General features: G+C 44.0%; 1 pseudogene; it reads left to right on the forward strand.

The window, feature by feature from the left end:
- The first annotated feature begins 10,009 nt into the window (after positions 1–10,009).
- Gm29759 lies at positions 10,010–10,336 on the forward strand (annotated as a pseudogene).
- Positions 10,337–19,546: the final 9,210 nt, after the last annotated feature.

Consider the following 19,546-nt stretch of genomic DNA (forward strand, 5'->3'; position numbering starts at 1 on the left):
TATTCCTGGGGGATAAGATAGACCAATATACATACAGCGGGAGTGTGGTTTTCCAGTGAATCACAGGGAGGCACGTTTAGTCAGATGAGCAAGCCAGGTAATTCGAGGATGAGATACAGGTACCTTGTCCTTAGCAAAGCATGGATAAAATTGTAACCCTTGAAGACCTTTCAATAGCCAGTCACTTATATAACCTGATTTACTGACCCCCGTTCTTTTCTTAGACCATATTGTTCCACCCCTAGAAGGGACATAAAAGAACAGAGGTCCACCCAAAAGAGTTTCCTATCCCTGGTTTTTCTGAATTCCTATAGCCAGGTTTGGGGCTGATAGAGATTGTGTATCTTGAAGTAGTAAACTCTGGTCAGTCTTATCTTTAAGGGATCCAAGGTCCAAATGATGGTCCTTCTGTCCTTGTCCTCAGTGGCCTTTTTTCAAGGGCTAAAACCAGCTACTTTGACAGCAGCGTCTAGGGAGATGAGGATGACTGGACTGGTGTCTTCTTCATACAAACCAAGTCTCCTGGATGGAACTGGTTGTCAGGTTCGGAGGTAGGATATGGAAAGATTCCCAATCCAGTCAATGCCCTAGTGAGCTTCCTGAAAAACTTACAAGGACTTGAGAAGATAATATTTCAGAATTTAGGGAGAATGGGAGGCAGTTTCCTAAACTTCACTTCAAAAGGAGTATGCCCTTCTTGATAAAGAGTACATCAGGTCCTGAGCAGGGGCCAATTTTTGGCTAGTTTTCAGGACCAGTTTAGTCAGTCTCCTTAAGAATTTCATTTATCTTTCCTAGGTAAGATAAATCTAGAGCTCTGGGGCCTACATGCACAGTGTGATTTCTAATTAATATTTAATACCTTTGTCAGATTTTGAAACACTTTGGTCATGAAGGCCAGGCCAAAGCTAGAAGCAGTGAAAGTCTACCAATTATTTCCTCAGGAAGATTCTTAGTAACTATTGGAACAGTCTCTGTTTGGGTCGGCCAGGCCTCCCCACATCCTGATAAGGTGTCCACAAACACAAGCAAATATTTATAGCTTAAAACAGTAGGCCTGGTTTCAGTAAATTCCACCTCCCACTGTTCCCCAGGCCCATTTCCTCAAGCCTGGATCCCTTGTGGGATCTTCCTTCCCCCTTTGGGGTGCATCTGAGCATAGATATCTTTAATCGGGCTTTCCAAATTTGGAACATACTACAGGAGTAAAGCAGTTTTCCTGTCCCCTAAGTAGGTGGCTTGGTAGGGATCCATAACCAGTTGCCTTCCCAGACTCACTAGAAGGATGGGTCTGTCCTCTGGCAGCCTCCACCATCCTTCTATATCTTGGCCAGTTCTTGTTTCACCCAGTTAAATTCACCCCAGAGTGTATTACTACATTCCAGACTATCCAGTAAACTGGGCTCCAAATGACCTAGGTCTAAGTCTACTATTTGTGAACATCTCTGGCAGGGTTACCAAAACTTGGAGGGGCCCCCTGGCTCTAGAGCTAATTCCCAAGTGGCCAAGTCAGCTGCTTTGTTGCCTCTGGCTTCTAGGGAATCTCCTTTTTGATATTCTTTGCCATGGACAATGGCCACCATCTCGGGTGATCAGATAGTTTCCAATAGGGCTAAGATTTCGTTTCTATTTTTGATTACTTTTCCTGCTGAGATTAACAATCCTCTTTTCCTGTAATAGAGGCCCATGGACATTGGCTGTGGTGAAAACATATCTGCTATCAGTGTATATAGGATACAGCAGAGTGCTTTAGTCAAATCTAAACGCTCAGCTCCTTGAACTAAGGTTTCTCTACTTAAAGACTGTGCACAGATAGTCTTATCTTGGGTTGTCACCACTGCCCCTGCATACCTGACCCCATCTTGGATGAAACTGCTCCAATTTGTGAACAATACCTTTTTTGGTGCCACCAATAATACCTCAGTCAGATCAGGCCTGATAAACTGGATCTCAACAGAGTCATGGTGTGGCCCTGCCCGACCATAGGACCGTTAGCAGGGTTGATGGCTGATATCTTGTGGAACCAAATGTGGGGTCGATTCAGAAACAAGGCTTGGTATTGGGTCACCTGGGCATTACATATCCATCTCTCCAGCGCCCCTCTCAAGAGGGTCTCAACAGAATGTGGGGCTGTCAGGAACAGCTCTCACCTTGTTAATTTGTCAGCTTCTTGTACTAGCAGGGCAGTGGCCGCTATGGCCCTTATACATGCCAGCTTGGACAGATATGCCACTGGTCTTTCCATGGTCCCAGGGTTTACATGAGGGCTTCCTAGGGAATGCCTCTGGCTTCATCTACATACAAATGAAATGGCTTAGTAATGTCTAGAAGGGAGAAGGATAGGGCAGACACCAGGGCCTTTCTCAAGGCTTTGAAGGCCCTCTACTAAGTCTCAGTCCATTCTAAAAACTGCATGCCACCCCACCCCTGTACTGGCATAGCAGGGCTTGGCTATCTAAGAAAATCCCATTATCTCATAGCCAGCAGTACACAATGACCCGCAAGTTGGTGTGGGAGCAGGGATTTTTCAGGATGGCTGAAATATGGTCACGGGAAAGTGTTTGCTCTCCTTCCTCGAGGTTTTAGCCTAGGTATGTGGTCTGAGGAACACACAGCTGAGCCTTCTTGGCCGAGACCCCAGGGCTTGGAGGATCACTAAAAACCACCTTCTATTAGTTGTCCACATTCTTCCTCAGTGGTCAGAGCTATAATGAGGCCATTTTTACACTGGAACAGGGTGCGTTGTGGATATTTTTGTCTAAACACCAACAGATCTGTACTCAGGGCTCCATCAAATAATGTTGACAAGTTCCTGAGCCCCTTCTCCTGTTTTTTTCTCCCAATTCTGCCTTTGTCTGTTCCCCTAAGTGCAGTGATCTCCACATGAGAGTTTCTTTCCCTTTCTATCTTTGGCTAAATCTTGGCTGTTATAAACTTTCTGAGCAATTTCCAAAAGTTGAGACCTATTCATACCTTCAAACCACTCTAATGTCTAGAACTTTCTCCTTATGTCTGGGGCTGACTGCATGACAAAGGCAATATTAGTGGCTCACTGTTTTGGGGGTGCATCTGTGACTATAAGGCTAAATACCTGTTGTGTCTCACAAAGCCTTTCAGGAAACTCAACCAGCAATTCCTCAGGACCTTAAGTGACATCAGTTACCTTAAGTTAGCCAGTAGGTCTCCTGACTGCCACTTTTAATCCTCCCAATTATGGTTGTTCAGGAGGGGGCTGTTTAATAGCCTCTTGCCTTAGAACAGATTCCAAAAGGTTGATAAGGGCCTGTGGTTTCTCCCAATATGGAGGGGCCTTGGTCTTCTAGTTACACGAGTCATGGATAGAGAGAAGGGCACATAAACCATGAAGAGGAAGAACTTGAACTTCCATTTTTTCTCCAGGAAGACTGGGAAATTATTTCTCCCTTCCCCTTGCAGAAGCAGGTCAGGAAACTGTTTCCTTCCTTCTGTGGCAGGGCTGAGAGAACAGGCAGAAGTTGTAGGTTTCTATGAGTGGCCTGTTTGGGCCAAAAGGGTTCAAGTCCCCAACAAGAGGGCACAGGTCTTAAGCTGGGACAGAGGGTAGTCTTGTACCAAAGAAAACAATTTTTTAAAAGATTTATTTAATGTATATGAGCATCCTGTTGCTGACACACCAGAAGAGGGCATCAGATCCAATTACAGATGGTTGTGAGCCACCATGTGGTTGCTGGGAATTGAACTCAGAACTTCTGGAAGAGCAGACATTGTTCTTAACCACTGAGCCCCCAGAAACAATTTTTTATTACAGGGAAACTGGTAGCTACAGCCTAAGCTCAGGGGCCACTGGTATCACCATAGCAACAACTGCAGTAGCCACCCACTCACAGTCACCACCAAAAGGGAGGCATCACAGCAGCAGTTGGGCAGCCCAGTCTGGTCTATGACCCTATAGGAAAACATAAATTACCTCAGTGGCAGCTATGCCTATGGTGTCAGGACAGCTCGCTCCCCTTTCCACTTTAGGTCTGCTTCTCCAACCAACAGAACTGACAGAAACACACAGAGAGACACACAGAACACAGTCATGTAGAGACACACCCAGTAAAGACAAAGAGGGGTAGACACCACACATTCATACACCTGAACAGACCAGGGGAGTCTGATGATGTCTCACGCGGATACTGGACTTAGGACCTAGGATCGAAACTAGCCTCCCATCTTGTATCCTAACCAGATGGTGCCTCTTACAGACCAAACACCTCCAGGGATGTTCAAATCAAATGACTTTCGATTTACCTTTCTTTTTCTTTTGGGTTGTAGCGTCAGGATATCTCAAGAGTCCTTGGCAGTGGTCAGTCAGGGAGGATTTTCTTGCAACCCTGGAACATCTTGGGGTGTGCACTCCTTGTACCCTTCCCTGAAGAGTCCTCTCCAGCTAATAACTCTCCTCATCTCCTAGGGGTGCAAAGGCCCCTAAGTGCTTAGGTTCAGTCTCTTGGGATCTCACTGGGGCCTCTAAAATGTTACAAGAATGACCACTCAGACACAGTTTATAACTAACTGAAAGGCTGTATTCCAGATGGTTGGAACTGCACTCAGGTATTTGGTTGGGTTCTAAATGTAGCACCAAGTGCCCAGTGCTCTGTTTGAAAGCAGAAACCAAGTCCTAGCATCTCGGGCCACAGCTGCAAGGGAGACTTCAAGTTATGCAAGCAATTTAACAGAAACTGAGATAAGCAGTTAGCTACAGAGGTTTCTGCACAAGCAAGCAGTTTAACGGAATCTAAGATAAGTTAGCTAGGATATCTTGATTTGAGGTTTCTAGAATAGAGTTGAGTAATTTTCCACAGAATTATCCATGATGGAGATCAAATTCAAGTTAAAGCTAAAACGGCTTCATCAAGAATACAATATGGAGGAATCTCTGCACTGTCTTGATCTCTATCTTCCAGAGTCTGGAACTATGAGGTAATAAATGTGGAGGTTTGTTTTGGTTTTGGTTTTGTTATAAAGACAGTGCTATAAGCCACATCAATGGGGATCTAGGTATATAGCTTGTAGAGAATTGCCTAGAATATGTAAAATGCAGCCACCACTCCCCACAAACAAGAAAGAAGGCTGCTGAGGGGCTAGCTAGTAGATAGCGTATTCACCATGAGGACCGGAGTTGGGATACCTAGCACCCATGCAAAAGCCTGTGACACGTACCCATAATGGGAGATGGAAGTAGAAAAAGGAAGATCCCAAGGGCTCGCTAGTCAGCTGGTTTAATCAGTTGACACCTGAGTTAACATTATGAGAAATTCTATCTTAAAACACGGGATGGAAAGTGATTAACTTCTGTCCTCCACATGTCTTCACAGAGATGTGTTCACCCACAGAGGGACACACACACACACATGGTAAATGAATCTCTGCTTGTCATGCAAGGTGAGGGACCTTTTGTAAGGGGTATACACTTCAGGCATGTTCGTGCACACCTGTAACCTCAGCACTTGGAAGGTGGAGGCAGAGCAACCTGAAGTACAAAGGCATCCTCAGCTCCATACAGATCCCAGGCCAGCCAGGCCACATGATAGCCAGCCTCCAGTGAAGGAAGAAACATTTACAAATCACGTGGGTAAAGAAGAACACTAAATTTCAAATAAATTCTTTTAACCAATAAGAAAAAGGAAATTGAACAGAAAGGAACAGGCATTTTTTGTAAAGAATCTTATGAATTGTCAATAAATAATATGGAATAAAGTGCCTGGCATATATAAATCAGCCTTTTCCACCAGTGATTTTTGCCAAATTTACAAGAGTGAAAATGTTCAGCACTAACAAAGGGTATTAAGAACTAGGAATGGGGCTGGAGAGATGGCTCTGTGGTTAAGAGCACTGACTGCTCTTCTGAAGGTCATGAGTTCAAATCCCAGCAGTCACATGATGGCTCACAACCATCCGTAATGAGATTTGATGCACTCTTCTGAGGTGTCTGAAGACAGCTACAGTGTACTTATATATAATAAATAAATAAATCTTAAAAGAAGGAGGAGGAGGAGGAGGAGGAGGAGGAGGAAGAGGAGGAGGGATGGCCACACATGCTAGAAAAGAAATCTGGAGATTATCTGAGAAAATTCAAAGTATAAATGCCATGGCAGAGAGGAGTTTGAGACAAGCCCTTCTCATGCAGCCCTGGTTGGCCTTGAACTCATGATCCTGTTACCTCAAGCTCTTGAGTGCTGGCATTACAGGTAAGTACCACCATGTCTGACTGCAATATTAACAATCCAGAAATCCTACCTTTGTGCATCTATGTTACAGTAGCAAAAGCTCCTTTATATCCAGAATCACTCCTAAATGCCATGTTGCAGTATTTTGGTCATTGTTAAACACAGAAAACCTGAATATCCATCCAGAGGGAATGAGTACAAAAACAAATTCAACCTGATTCATCTCAAGAGATAACACCAAGGAAAAAGACCAGACTGGGAAGTGATATGCATGTGGTGCTATTTTTGACATTTGAGCCAGATCAAAAAAGTAAAAAGGTGGGTCTAGATGGGATGGACCTTTTAATGCAGGACTCTTGTTCCAGTTTCTGGAATGAAGGAAGAAAAAGAGGGAGAGAGGGAGAGGGGGAGAGAGGGAGAGAGAAAGAGAGAGGGAATCCATAGTTATCAAACCTGGGTAACTTCAGGATAGGAGAGAGCAGAAATCATGATCTTTTCCCCTTAATATCATCCTTAATTTTAAAAGCAAATGCGTATGGGTTTATTTTTTAAATCTAATCATTTATAAAGGTCAGCATCTCCCAGTTGACTCTGAGCATGACACTGGAAGGAAGCCTCTCTTGCCTAGTCACTTCCACATCTACAAGCCTGTGTCTCCAGATCCCCTCAGCACTTCAACCATGACAAGCCTCAGTGGTTGGTGATTCCTTAAAACAGCATCTTGTGTTTGACATCTGGACTTCTGCACCCTCCTCCTGAAAGTTGTACCTTTTCTATCTGCCCCCATAAACTCATACTTATCCTCAAGACCCACCTACCCCCTTCATACCACACTGACATGTGAATCATACTATAAATTTCTGTATCTATAAGTGCATATCTGTCTATGGTATCCCACTTCCTTGAACTTGGTTGGAATGCAGAAAGGTTTTTTTCATTAATTTATTTATTCACTTTACATCCCAATCGCAGCCACCCTCTTCCCAGTCCCACACTTACAAATTCCTTCCCCCATTACTCTCTCCCCTACTCTGAGGCCTCCCTTGGGTAACACCCCTCCCTGGGACATCTAGTTCCAGCAGAACTAAGAACATCCTCACCCACTGAGATCCAACCAGGCAGTCCAGTTAGGCAAAGGGGATCCAGTAGCAGACAACAGAGTCAGAGACAGCCCCCATTCCAATGGTTAGGGGACCTACATAAAAACAAAGCTGTACATCTGCTACAAATGTGTAGGAGTTCTAGGTCCAGCCTCTTCGTGCTCTTTGGTTGGTGGTTCAGTCTCCATGAGCCCCCATGGGCCCAAGTTTGTTGACTCTGTAAGTCTTCTTACAGTGTCCTTGATCCCTCCAATTTACTTAATTCTATCCCCAACTCTTCCAGAAGACTCCTCAAGCTCTGCTTGGCTGTGGGTCTCTGCATCTGTTTCCATCCAGATTTTAATCCCTACTGAATGAATCAAAACTAAAACAGTGTACTGGGTCTTGCATATTGTGTGAACCAACCATAGTATTATCTAGGCTATTTTAATTTTTTTGTGTTTTCAATGGGCCAAGATGGATGAGACATTTTGTAAATAGACTAATAGAATTTGATTGAAGCTTTTCTGAGAAGTTGAGACACTTGCAATCAGTTTCAATAGCCAGAATTCATTTTTAGTTTGGGCTAGATTTTTGAATAGGAGACAAAGCATGCATATGGGAATACACTTTGTTGTTCTGAAACTCCTATCAGAATGGACTGGGGAGCTGAGTCCATGGGTAAGAGCACTTACTGTGCAAGCAGGAGGACCTGAACTCAGAACCCTAAGGCCAACATAAAAAGCTAAGCACAGCCTGCACGATGTCTTAGTTAAAGTTCTATTGCTACAAAGAGACACCATGACAATGGCAAGTCTTATAAAGAGTTTTATTGGGGCCGGCTTATAGTTCAGAGATTTAGTCCTTCATCATCATCATGGTCATCATGGCAGTAAACATGGCAGCACGCAAGCAGACATGGTGCTGAAGAGGTAGCTGAGTGTTCTACATCTGGATCAGCAGGCAGCAGAAAGAGTGAGTGACACTGGGCCTGGCTTGAGCATCTAAAACCTCAAAGCCCATCCCCAGTGGCATACTTCTTCCAACAAAGCCACACCTACTCCAACAAGACCATACCACCTAGTAGTGCTACTCCCTATGAACCTATAAGGAACCATTTTTACTCAAACTACCACAACCTTTAACCTCAGTGCTGGGAGACAAGGCCAAAAGAATCCCAGCGGCTTGCAGGTTGTCAGCATAGTTCCAGGATCAGTGATAGACGTGTCTCAATGGAAAGGGGAAAACACCTGAAGACCTCATTTTCCCTTTGCATATGTATACACAGACACAAAGACACACACTCCGTCAATAATCTGATGTATGAATGACTGTTGTACAGGTCCCCTATTCTACTCCATGTTGCAGAAACACTGTCTTCAGGATGCTACACCCAGGCTCTTGTCCAGCCAGTTGCCTTCTTAGATATCCTAAAGATAGAAGCCAAGGTCTTTCCCCTGTCCTTGCTCCATTCAACAGCTCCCCCCACCCATCTCCTCTGTGCCTGCTCTAGTTCCCTTTCTTTAGAGGTCTGGTTAATTACAGCAGGATCTGGGTATATGCTATCTCTTTGTCTCTACACCCCTAGACAAAACTGACTGCCTGCTGTTGCTAATCCCTGGATTTCATGTATCAGTTTACTTTTGCTATGAGACAAAAGTACCACCCAAATATACCTTATAACCATCATTGGCATGTAGCTCACAATTCATATAATAGTGATTTAGGCTGGGATCAGCTGGGCCTTTATTCTGTTGATCTTAGCAATTTGCAGCCAAGTCCTCAGGGGACTCTGTTTGAGGAGCTAGCCCCCTGTCTTCTGGGCCAATGCTAGGTCCATATGTCTCTCATCCTGCAACAGTCTAATCCAGGCATACTCAGTTGGTAGCTGGTTGAAAATAAGAAGGAGGTGAGGGGGGAAAAATCTCTTAAGGCCTGTTATAGTTTGGATGTAAAATATCCCCAAAGGTCCATGTGTTTGAAGGCTTGGTTCCCAGCTGGAAGTACTACTGAGAACTGATTGGAACATGAGGATGCTAACTCCATCAGTATACTAATTCATTTGTGAGCTCACAGCTGAGTGGGCTACTATGAGGTACAGCCTTGTTAGAGGAAGTAGAGGGCTTGCCTATGAAAGATCTCTCTCTCTCTCTCTCTCTCTCTCTCTCTCTCTCTCTCTCTCTCCTTTCTAGCCACCATAAGCTGAGCACCTCTACTACACTTCTCCACATCCTCCCTCTATGATAGTTATGATATTTCCCCTCATCAAAGACTCAAAGTGACACACATGGGTCAAGTGACCATGAGTTGAAAACCTCTGAAACTATGAGCCACTTTCTTCAAGTGGCTTCTTTCAGGGTTTTGTCAGAGCATAGAAAACTGACTAGTATAGGACTCATACTCGGAGTCTGCACATTATTTCCTTCCAAAGGAAGTCCTCATCAACCCTCCTCAGATTCAAAGGGTAAGGAAATCAGCTCATTTCTTCATGACTAATAACAAGATCTGTCTTCATTTGCAAATCTACCATCACTTGCCATTGCCCATATTACCATCTCAAGAAATTACCATTTTTCTAATTAGAGTCCATGTGTATATTTCAATGTGTTTTATAAGATGTGAGTTAGGGAAAACAAGAAAAATGGGTCTTCTCTATTCAAATACCCTTGCAATGTCATTAGTCTGGCTTTTTAAAAGTTAGTCCATCTCTCTCTTTCCTGCGGCACCTTAGGGACCATGGCCAGTCCCTGAGTGAGGCAGATCAAGATCAAGACCAGAGTAATGAAGTGATTGGTCAAAGAAAGAGTGATGTATGAAAAAGAAGCAAAGCAGCAAGAAGAAATGATTGAAAAAAATGAAGGCTGAAGATGGAGAAAACGACCCCATTAAGAAGCAGACAGATATCCTGTAAGAGTCCCGGATGATGACCCCAGATTGCCAGCGTCGGTTAGAAGCTGCATATACTGATCTTCAACAGATATTAGAAAGTGAAAAAGACTTGGAAGAAACTGAAGAGTATAAAGAAGCCCTGTAGTGCTGGATTCTGTGAAGCTAGAAGCCTGATATTTTTCTATACGGGATGGGATTTTTTGTATTAAATCCTGGGTCCATTCTACAATTCGTTATTTTTGGTCACTGCTGTGTTTAATAATATGAAAACGTGATTCTTCTTATGCAGTTGCATGTGTTTTCCTTTGCATAACTTAATGGGTCAAATAAATGAGTTCATCTAATAAAAATGTTTGTTTTATACTTTAAAAAGAGGTTAGTCCATGTGATGTGTGTTCAAAAAGGATGGGCTGAGTAGCAACCACATGATAGGCTGTGGGCTAGTATAGAATTGAAAAGGTGTCTGTCTTGAACGAGTTAACACAATGCATGAAGATCCAGGCACTCACTCAACAAGTGCTATATAGGGTTTGCTAAAATGAAGAACAGGGGCTAGGATGTAATATAGCCCCATGGTAGAATCCTTGCTCACTATGCACAAGGACCTAGGTTGAATCCTCAGTACCACCAATTTCTTGGCTTGATTTCTATTGCTGAAATAAATATAATAACCAAAACATAATAACCTGGAGAATGGTGGTACCTGCCTTTAAGCCCAGCACTTGGGAGGCAGAAGCAGGCAGATCTCTGAGCTTGAGGCCAGCCTGGTCTACAGAGCAAGCTCTAGGCCAGCCAGGGCTACAAAGAGAAACCCTGTCTCTTAAAAACTAAAAGCAAGCAAGCAAACAAAAAAGTAGTTTGTGGAGGAAAGGGTTTATTTCAGTTAACAACTCTCAAGTCCTGCTCCATCACTGAGAGAAGTCAGGGCAGGAACTCAGCAAAGAAGCCTGGAGGCTGGACTGGATGCAGAGTTCATGGAGGAATACTGCTTACTGTCTTATTCCCCATGGTTTTTTTTTTTTTTCAGCTTTCTTTCTTATTAAAACCCAGAATCACCTGCTTGGGGATGAACCACCCACAATGGGATGTATGCTTGCACATTAACCATCAGTCAAGGAAATGTACCACAGCCTTGACTACAGGCCAATCCGACAAAGGCAATTACTCAGTTGAGCTTCTCACTTCCCACATACGTCTTGGTTTGTGTCAGGTTGGCAAAAAAGCAACAAGCACAGTCACACATACACAAAAGACAAAGATGGAGAGTAGAAAGGGGGTAACCAAGACAATTAGTGTGACCGTAGGATTCACAACCTAGGAAGGGAGCCAGCCATTTTGGTCTATCTGTTGTGCAGGGAATTAAGTAACAGGAATGCTAGTATCTTCTGTATCTCGCTCCATCTCCATTGCCTGACAACAGGCCACATGTTATGCAGTAACTGGTAAATAAATATTCATTGAGTACATGAATAAAAGATGTGTACACAGTGCTAACCAAATGCAGATGAGAAAAAAAATTAATTGTGAGAACAAGAGACATCTTCATCAGAACAGGTGAGTTGTAAAATGTCATCCAAAAAAGAATTGTCTTGTTCAGAGAAGAGGGCTGAAGAGAAAACTCCAGGGCCAGCAGAAGCAATGTGAGTAGTCCGAAGAGTAGGTTGCCGGCCCTGGGATGATGGGGCTGGAAAGTCATCCCACACCCAAACAACCTTTGGGGTTGCTGGGGTTCTCCTGTCTCACTTGAGTATTCAAACAGTGATTTGCACCCCTCACCAATGACAAAGTACAAAGGCATCAAGCTTCATTGTGCCATAAAAGTGGCCACACCCACCATTTAACCAGAGGTAGCCCTACTCAGAGGGGTATATAAATTTTGAGATTTGCTCATGTGGTTTGGGGGATTTTGAATCTTTACACAGAGGCAGCAACAAAATATCTATAAAGAATCTAAGCAAACACACAGGGGTGGGGAAGCAGAGGCCAGAAATGCCTGTGGGAGCCAGCTTAAGAGGGAAGACTTGGGAGCTGGCCAGAAGGATGCTAGTGGAAGCCTGAGCATTTAGCTCTGAGACCTTCATCAGCCTCCACTGCCCTCTTCCCTCAAATAACGAACTAAAATCTCCTTCTCCCCCACCCCCACCCCCTGTTTGGGACTTCAGAGAAGACAAAAAGAAAGTTCCCCCATATGCCATCCATGCCCTCCTGCAGGACAGACAAGTGGGAGTCTCAAGGAAAGGCAACAGCAGTGTCTTTGATGACATCCTGTGGCTTCGTGTTCAAGGTTATTCAGAGCCTTAAATCCTCGTCCTGAAGCTTAAATCTCGGCATAATGCTCAATTTCTTTCTTATCCCAGTAGGAGCAGAGGAAAAGCTTTTGTCCTTCACCTTCAGAAAACTTTCTGGAAGGAACCAACTAGACATTAAATAGGAGGCAAGAGGTATACAGTGATTAATGCAGTCAGGGGAAGGGACAGGGAAAATCACAGTGTGCAAATCGACAAATTTTGAGTCTCAAAGAAAAGGTCAGATAGTCAGAGCTTAAACAATCTCTCTGAGAGGAGGAGAGTAGAATTCACTTGAGGGAGACTGAATTATGTTTGGGGAAATCCAGAGAACTTGGAAAAACATGCCAGGACAAAGTGTGAACACAGAAGCATGGAAGATAAGTGAATCTCTTAGGAGTATTTAATGGGACTGAAATAAAAGACAATTGTGCGTGACGAAAGTCTGTCCAAGTGTGTTGACAGACTTCTGCCTTTCCTCCTGTGAAATGAGCTTAATGGACGCTCTGAGGTAATGGTTTTCTCCCCTCACTGAGCTGGGCTTTAAGCAGACAAGGAGACACCAAAGCTGAGACTCTTCGGCATCTGCTGAGTCCCCTCTGAGTCCCTTGAAACAATCAACACATAAGGGAAGCTTCTGCATGCTGCATCCCCAGGCTACCAAACGCTTCCATTCTTGTAAGGAATTCCGTTTCAATTTCTGTTATCATAGTAAAATACATAAAAACACAAAATTCACCATCTTAAAAAAAATGAGAACACAACAAACTTACCATCTGTGGTGCCTGATCTCAGTGGTACACTCGACAAACACAGGAAGAGGGAACCCCAATGGAAGACTTGCCTCCATCAGATTGACCTGTGAGCCAGTCTTGATTGATAACATTGTATTGTAGGAAGGCTTAGCCCATTGTGGGTCTGACCCATATAAGAAAGTTAGCTGAGCTGGAGAGATTGCTCAGTGGCTAAGAGCATTTGTTCTTGCAAAGGACCCAGGTTTGATTCCCAGAACCCACATAGTGGCTCCCGACTATCCATAGCTCCAGTTCCAGGGGATCTGATGTGTTCTTCAGACCTCTTTAGGCACCAGGTATCCACATGGTGCTCAGGTGTGAGCAAAACATTCATAACATAAAATAAGTACATAAGAAAGAAAGAAAGAAAGAAAGAAAGAAAGAAAGAAAGGAAGGAAGGAAGGAAGGAAGGAAGAAAGAAAGAAAAAAAGAAAGAGAGAGAGAGAGAGAGAGAGAGAGAGGGAAGGAGAGAAAGAGAGAGGGGGGAGGGAAGGAGGGAGGGAGAGAGAGAGAGAGAGAAAGAAAGAAAGAAAGAAAGAAAGAAAGAAAGAAAGAAAGAAAGAAAGAAAGAAAGAAAGAAAGAAAGTGTTTGCTAATGCACCCATGAAGTCTCACCAACACAGCTGCCTAAACATGATCTGAACAAGGAGGGCATCAGTAAACATGCTAATGTGGAATGATGAAAGGTCATGAGGCTCCAGTCCTAGACAAAATACTGCAGGTACAAAAATGCTGAAAGGGAGGAACATACTTTAATTGGTTATCCAATACCAAATGGTCAGTTACAGTATATTATGTGGACTTAGCAATTTAGCAGGAGAGAGTGTATATAACAGCAATTGAAGAAAAAGAAGCTATGAATTTTAAAGAGAACAAGGGGTAGGGTACTTAGGAGAGTTTGGAGGGAAGAAAAGGAAGGAGGAAATGATGTCACGTTATAATCTAAAAGGTCGTTAGTTATTAGTAGGAGAAGAGGAAAAGAAGGGGAAAAGAGGAAGACATAGAAAAAGATTAGCTGATCATGAGCCAGTAAGCAAGCCAGGAAACAGCATTCTTTCAAGGTCTCTGTCTGAGTCCATGCCCTGATTTCTGTCAAGGATGGGCTTGACATTGAAATGTAAGCCAAATGTGATGGTTTGTATGTGCTCAGCCCAGGGAGTGGCACTATTAGAAGATATGGCCCTATTGGAGTAGGTGTGGCCTTGTTGGAGTAGGTGTGTCACCGTGGGCATGGGCTTAAGACCCTCATCATAGTTACCTGGAAGTCAGTGTTCTATTAGCAGTCTTCAGATGAAGATGTAGAACTCCCAGCTCGTCCTGAGCTGCCATGCTCCTGCCTTGATGATAATGGACTGAACCTCTGAACCTGTAAGCCAGCCCCAATTAAATGTTGTCGTTTATAAGAGTTGCATTGGTCATGGTGTCTCTTCACAGCAGTAAAACCCTAAACTAAGACACCAAATATATTCTTTCCTCCTGGAAGTTGCTTTTTGGCCATGGTGTTTATCATAAGAGAATGCAAACTAAGATACCATTTAAATAATGTTAGTACTTTTAATGGGTTACTGGTGAGACAGCTCAGTGGGTAATGGTGCTTGCCATCAAGCCCAAGGACTAGAGTTCGAGACCCACGTGGTGAACAAAGAATCAACTCGGCTCAGGCAGTTGTCTTCTGACTGCCCGACACTCCCTATGGCAGATGTATGCTGTTACTGTTTTTTTGTGTCAGGTTTTAGTTTCCTTCAAAGGTGATTTCCACAAGGAGCCATCATCTCTTTTTTCCTGTGGGTCTAGAGACACAATCTTTTTGTTTATTTCTACAGGACTTAGCTGATACCCACTCACTTGAGACAGAAAAGTATGACAAAAGCAAGAAGAGACTGCCACGCAGAAGAAATGCCAAGAATAGGAAAATGACCTTCAAGAGAGAAGAACTGATCTTAAATGTTTAATGCAAACAGAAGCTACAGAGAGCAGGTTGGTTACAGGAGGCATAAATAAGGCAGTGAGTTAAAGGGGAAGCTCGGGAAAGATCTCCTGGAATCTCTTTATCTTAGAATAAAGAGGTAAGAGTCATGAGAAAAGAGATGAGAATAAAGAATAGACAGGTGGCATCCAAAAACAAAAAGTGTGTGTTGAGAATCCCCGAAGGCAGGATCTGAGACGCCAAAATGTTAGCCTTCAGCCCCTCAGCCTAGGTTGTCAATGAGAACAGACTCAGACTCAGAGAAACACAGCTTGGACTTGGAACTCTGGCATGCCTTGCTGTGTCAACTCTAGAAATTTCCTTGGCTTCTCTGTGTTAGTTAATTTTATTGAGTGGAGAATTGCTAGAATATTAACTCCTTAGGGAAGTTGTGTGAGGTGATGGTTATAAAATAATTTGCACGAAGTTATAACAAGCACAAGCACTCCATCAATGTCCTTTGTTACTGGCTGAATCATGCTCCCTTCCAGATTCCTAGCTTGAAATCCAAACAAGACCTTAGATCAGTGGGTCTCAACCTGTGGGTCATGACCTCTTTGGGACTGAATGTCCCTTTCACGGGGGTCGCCTAGGAATATTTGAAAAACATGCATAATTACATTATGAGTCATAGCAGTAGCAAAATTAGTCATAAAGTAGTAACGAAAATAATTTTATGGTTAGGGGTCACCACATGATGAACTGTATTAAAGAGTTGCACACAGCACCAGGAAGATCGAGAAGAGCAATCTAGAGTGTCCCAGTATTCAAAGATACTGCCTCTGGGCCAGCGAGAGGGCTCAGTGGGTAAAGGTGCTTGCTGTCAAGTCTGATGGTCTGAGTTTGATCTTTGGGAACCACATAAGAGAAGAGAACCATCTCCTACGATTCCTTTTACCTCCACAAGTGTGCTGTTGCTTGCATCGCCTGTGCCCCCTTCATGAACATATGCACACAAAAATAAGTAAGTATATTATTTAAAGTTTTAGAGGTGGTGCCTTCAAAGAGACAATGAAATTAAAATGAGGTCACTATGGGGGCTCCTGACACACTCCAAATATTGCCTTCATAAGAAGGGGTTGGGACACCAAGATCCCCTGGAAATTCACATGGAGAGAAGAGCATGTGTGGCTGAAACAAGATCTTGGTCAACCCTCTCTCCACAGGCTAAGAAGAGAGGCTTCAGGAGAAACCAAATAGTTTCCATCTTGATCTTGGTTTTCAGCCTCTGTGGTGGTTTGGATAGGGATGGACCCCATAGATTCAGGTGTTTGAATGCTTGGCCACAGGGAGTGGCACAATTTGAAGGTGTGGTCCTGTTGGAGGAAGTCTGTCTCTGTGGGGGTGGGCTTTGAAGTCTCCTATGCTCAAGCTCTGCCCAATGTGGAATCCAGTCTCCTTTTGCTGCCTTCAGATCAAGATGTGAAACTCGGCTCCTCCAGCATCATGTCTGTCTGCATGCTGCTATGTCTCCTGCCATGATGATAGTGGACTAAGCCTCTGTAACTGTAAGCCAGCCCCAATTAAATATTGTCCTTTACAAGAGCTGCCATGGTCATGACGTCTCTACATAGCAATGAAGCCCCTAACAGCCTCCGAAACTTCAGAAAAGTGAGTCTCTGTTGTTTAAGCCACCCAGACTGTGGAAGTATGTATGGCAGCATAGCAAATTCATATATCACTTGCCATTGTTATTGCAAAATCCAGATGAAAAGGTAAAATGAAGGAGATCTTGGATTTCAATGCTGACAGAGGCTCCCAGACCTACTGTGCAGCAGAGCCCATAATTGGCATTCTTTTCCAGTTCTGCCATGGTGGCTGGTGGCTATGGAGACCACTGCTGTGTGATTCACGCTGTTTCTGGTTTCTGTGCGGGGTATAGAGCTCAGAGATGCATCTGACAACTGGGATGAGTCAATAGCAGGGAAGTCCCTGAGACTCTAAGACCTGCTCCATTCCCACCCCCAGATCTTTTGGGCATGCCAAGAGCATGCCACCCCTAAGTAATGAGGTCCCCCTTAGTTTTCAAATCAGCAGAATTGCCTTCCCATCACCCCACTTTGAAGGTCAGAAGGCCAGATTCCACCAATGGCTACCCCAGATGTAGTATTAAAATAGTTCTTTTTGAAGCCCACGATTAAAACCTAATTACATATTCTTGCCAATTAGAGTAATGGCAGAGTCCACCAAAACCCATAGTCTGAAAGAAGAATGTCTGGGTTCTCCTCCTCCAGCTACCCACTCTTCCTCCAACAGCAGAGAGCTTAAAAACTCCTGCTGCTGTGTGTAACCTTGGAAAAGATATTTAACCTCTGGCCCTGACAAGGCATCTACAAGATGATGCTATGTAGCAAATGATATCATTCATTCAATCAACCGATATTTATCAAGTGGTCTCCCATGTACTTGCTCTTTCAGCTAACAAATATCTACTGGACATCTTGTGGGCACCAAGCGCTGAGAAGACAGCAGTGGATAACACACACAGGGTCTCAGCTCTCCTGGAGTTCTTCTCAGAGGTTGACAAAGAACAAAGAGACAGATACAAGTTAAGCTGAATAAAAATACATATGCAGGAAAGTAATAAAGGCCAAGTTCAAGGTTGCATGGACACAGAGGTCTTTTTGGAAACCTGAATGATAAGTCTGATAAAAGAGGACCAGAGGGAAAACACAGCAACAGAAATTGCAGATGGTTCTAGAAAAAAAGATCTATTCAAACACAGGAAATGGGATGAGTCCAAAGAGAATCGAGAGGTGAGAATCTGGCTGGAAAATTACTTAAGGCCAGAGCACAAGAAGGAAGTAGCTCACTGGATCAGAGGCTTGGCAGGACACTTAAAATATTCTACACGCACTAAAGAGCTAAAAGACAAGAACGATAACCTCAAGCCAGCACAGTGGCGCACATCCTACTTCAGTCTCATTCTGTAGCTGTGACAGATAGCCTTATGAAAAGCAACTTAGGGGAGGCAAGGGTTTGTTTTCGCTACAATGCCAGGCTACAGTCCACCTTTGCAGGAACATCACAGAGATGGGAGCTTGAGACAGCTGGTCACCTCTACCCAGTCAGGAACAGGGAGAGGGGAATGCCCCCATACTGTCTGCTTGGTGCTTATACTCAGTGTGCTGGCTACTTTTTATGCCAACTTGACCCAAGGTAGGATCATCTGGGAAGAAGGAATCTTGAAGAAAATGCTGCCACAGGACTGGCCAGGAGGCAAATGTGTAGGGCATTTTCTTGACTGAAGATTGATGTAGGAGGGCCCAGCCCACTGTAGGAAATGGCACCCCTGAACATGTGGTTCTGGAGTATATGAGAAAACAAACTGAGCAAGCCAGTTAGTAGCACCACTCCATTGCCTCAGCATCAGCTTCTGCCTCCGTCCATTGCCTCTGCATCAGCTTCTGCCTCCAGCTTCTGCACTGCTTAGCTCCTCCTGACTTCCTTCAGCGATGAACTGTTACCTGGAAGTATAAAGTGACATAAAGCCTTCCCTCCACAGGTTGATTTTGATCAATGGTGTTTTATCACAACCCTACAAATCCTAAGACAGCTTGCTGCCAAACCCGATGACCTGAGTTCAACGCCCTGGACCCACAATAGCATAAAAAGAGAACCAAGCCCAGAAAGCTGCTTTTTGGCCTCTACGTATATGTTTATGTGTATATACACATACACATGCACACATACATACATACATGTAATTTTTAAATGTCTTAAAGAGATATGCAAGACCTGAATTCCTTTTAAAATCACTGTCAGCTGGGTGTGGTGGTCCACGTTGTAATACCAGCATTTGAGAGGCTAAGGCAGGAAGATCCTGGGTTTCAGGCCAGCCTGAGCTTCTCAGCCAGGCCTTAGACAGGGGTAAGGGATCGCTCTGGCTGCCACATTGGATACAAGACTCCTGCAGCCTAGCACTTAGCTGCTACCTAGTGTTTCCCTCTACTCCTCCCTGCATCCTGACAACTCTCAGCATCTAGAATTGCTCTTACTGTTCAAGTGAACACGCTGCTATTGAGAGGCAATCATCTCATTAGATCTGCCTCCTACAAGTGATGCTTTTCTCTTTATCACGAGGTGGTCCATCCAACCTCCTCAAGGACTTGGGAGCTCTGTGCCCTGCACTTGACAGAGCCAAGCTTTGTGCCTTCTTGGATAGCCCTGAGGAGGCCCCAGCCCCAGAGGCCCCAGCTTCCAGAGGCCCCAGAGAGAAGCTCCAGGGAATATTCAGAAGCAACTTAGTGAGTTTATTTTGATGAACTACGATAATTATCATGCTTAGCAGCTGTTGCTATTTAAAATAAGAAAAACCTGGGCTTGAATTTCAACTGTT

The sequence above is a fragment of the Mus musculus genome, chromosome 7, assembly GCF_000001635.26.
Source record: "Mus musculus strain C57BL/6J chromosome 7, GRCm38.p6 C57BL/6J".
Classification (NCBI taxonomy): Eukaryota; Metazoa; Chordata; class Mammalia; order Rodentia; family Muridae; genus Mus; species Mus musculus.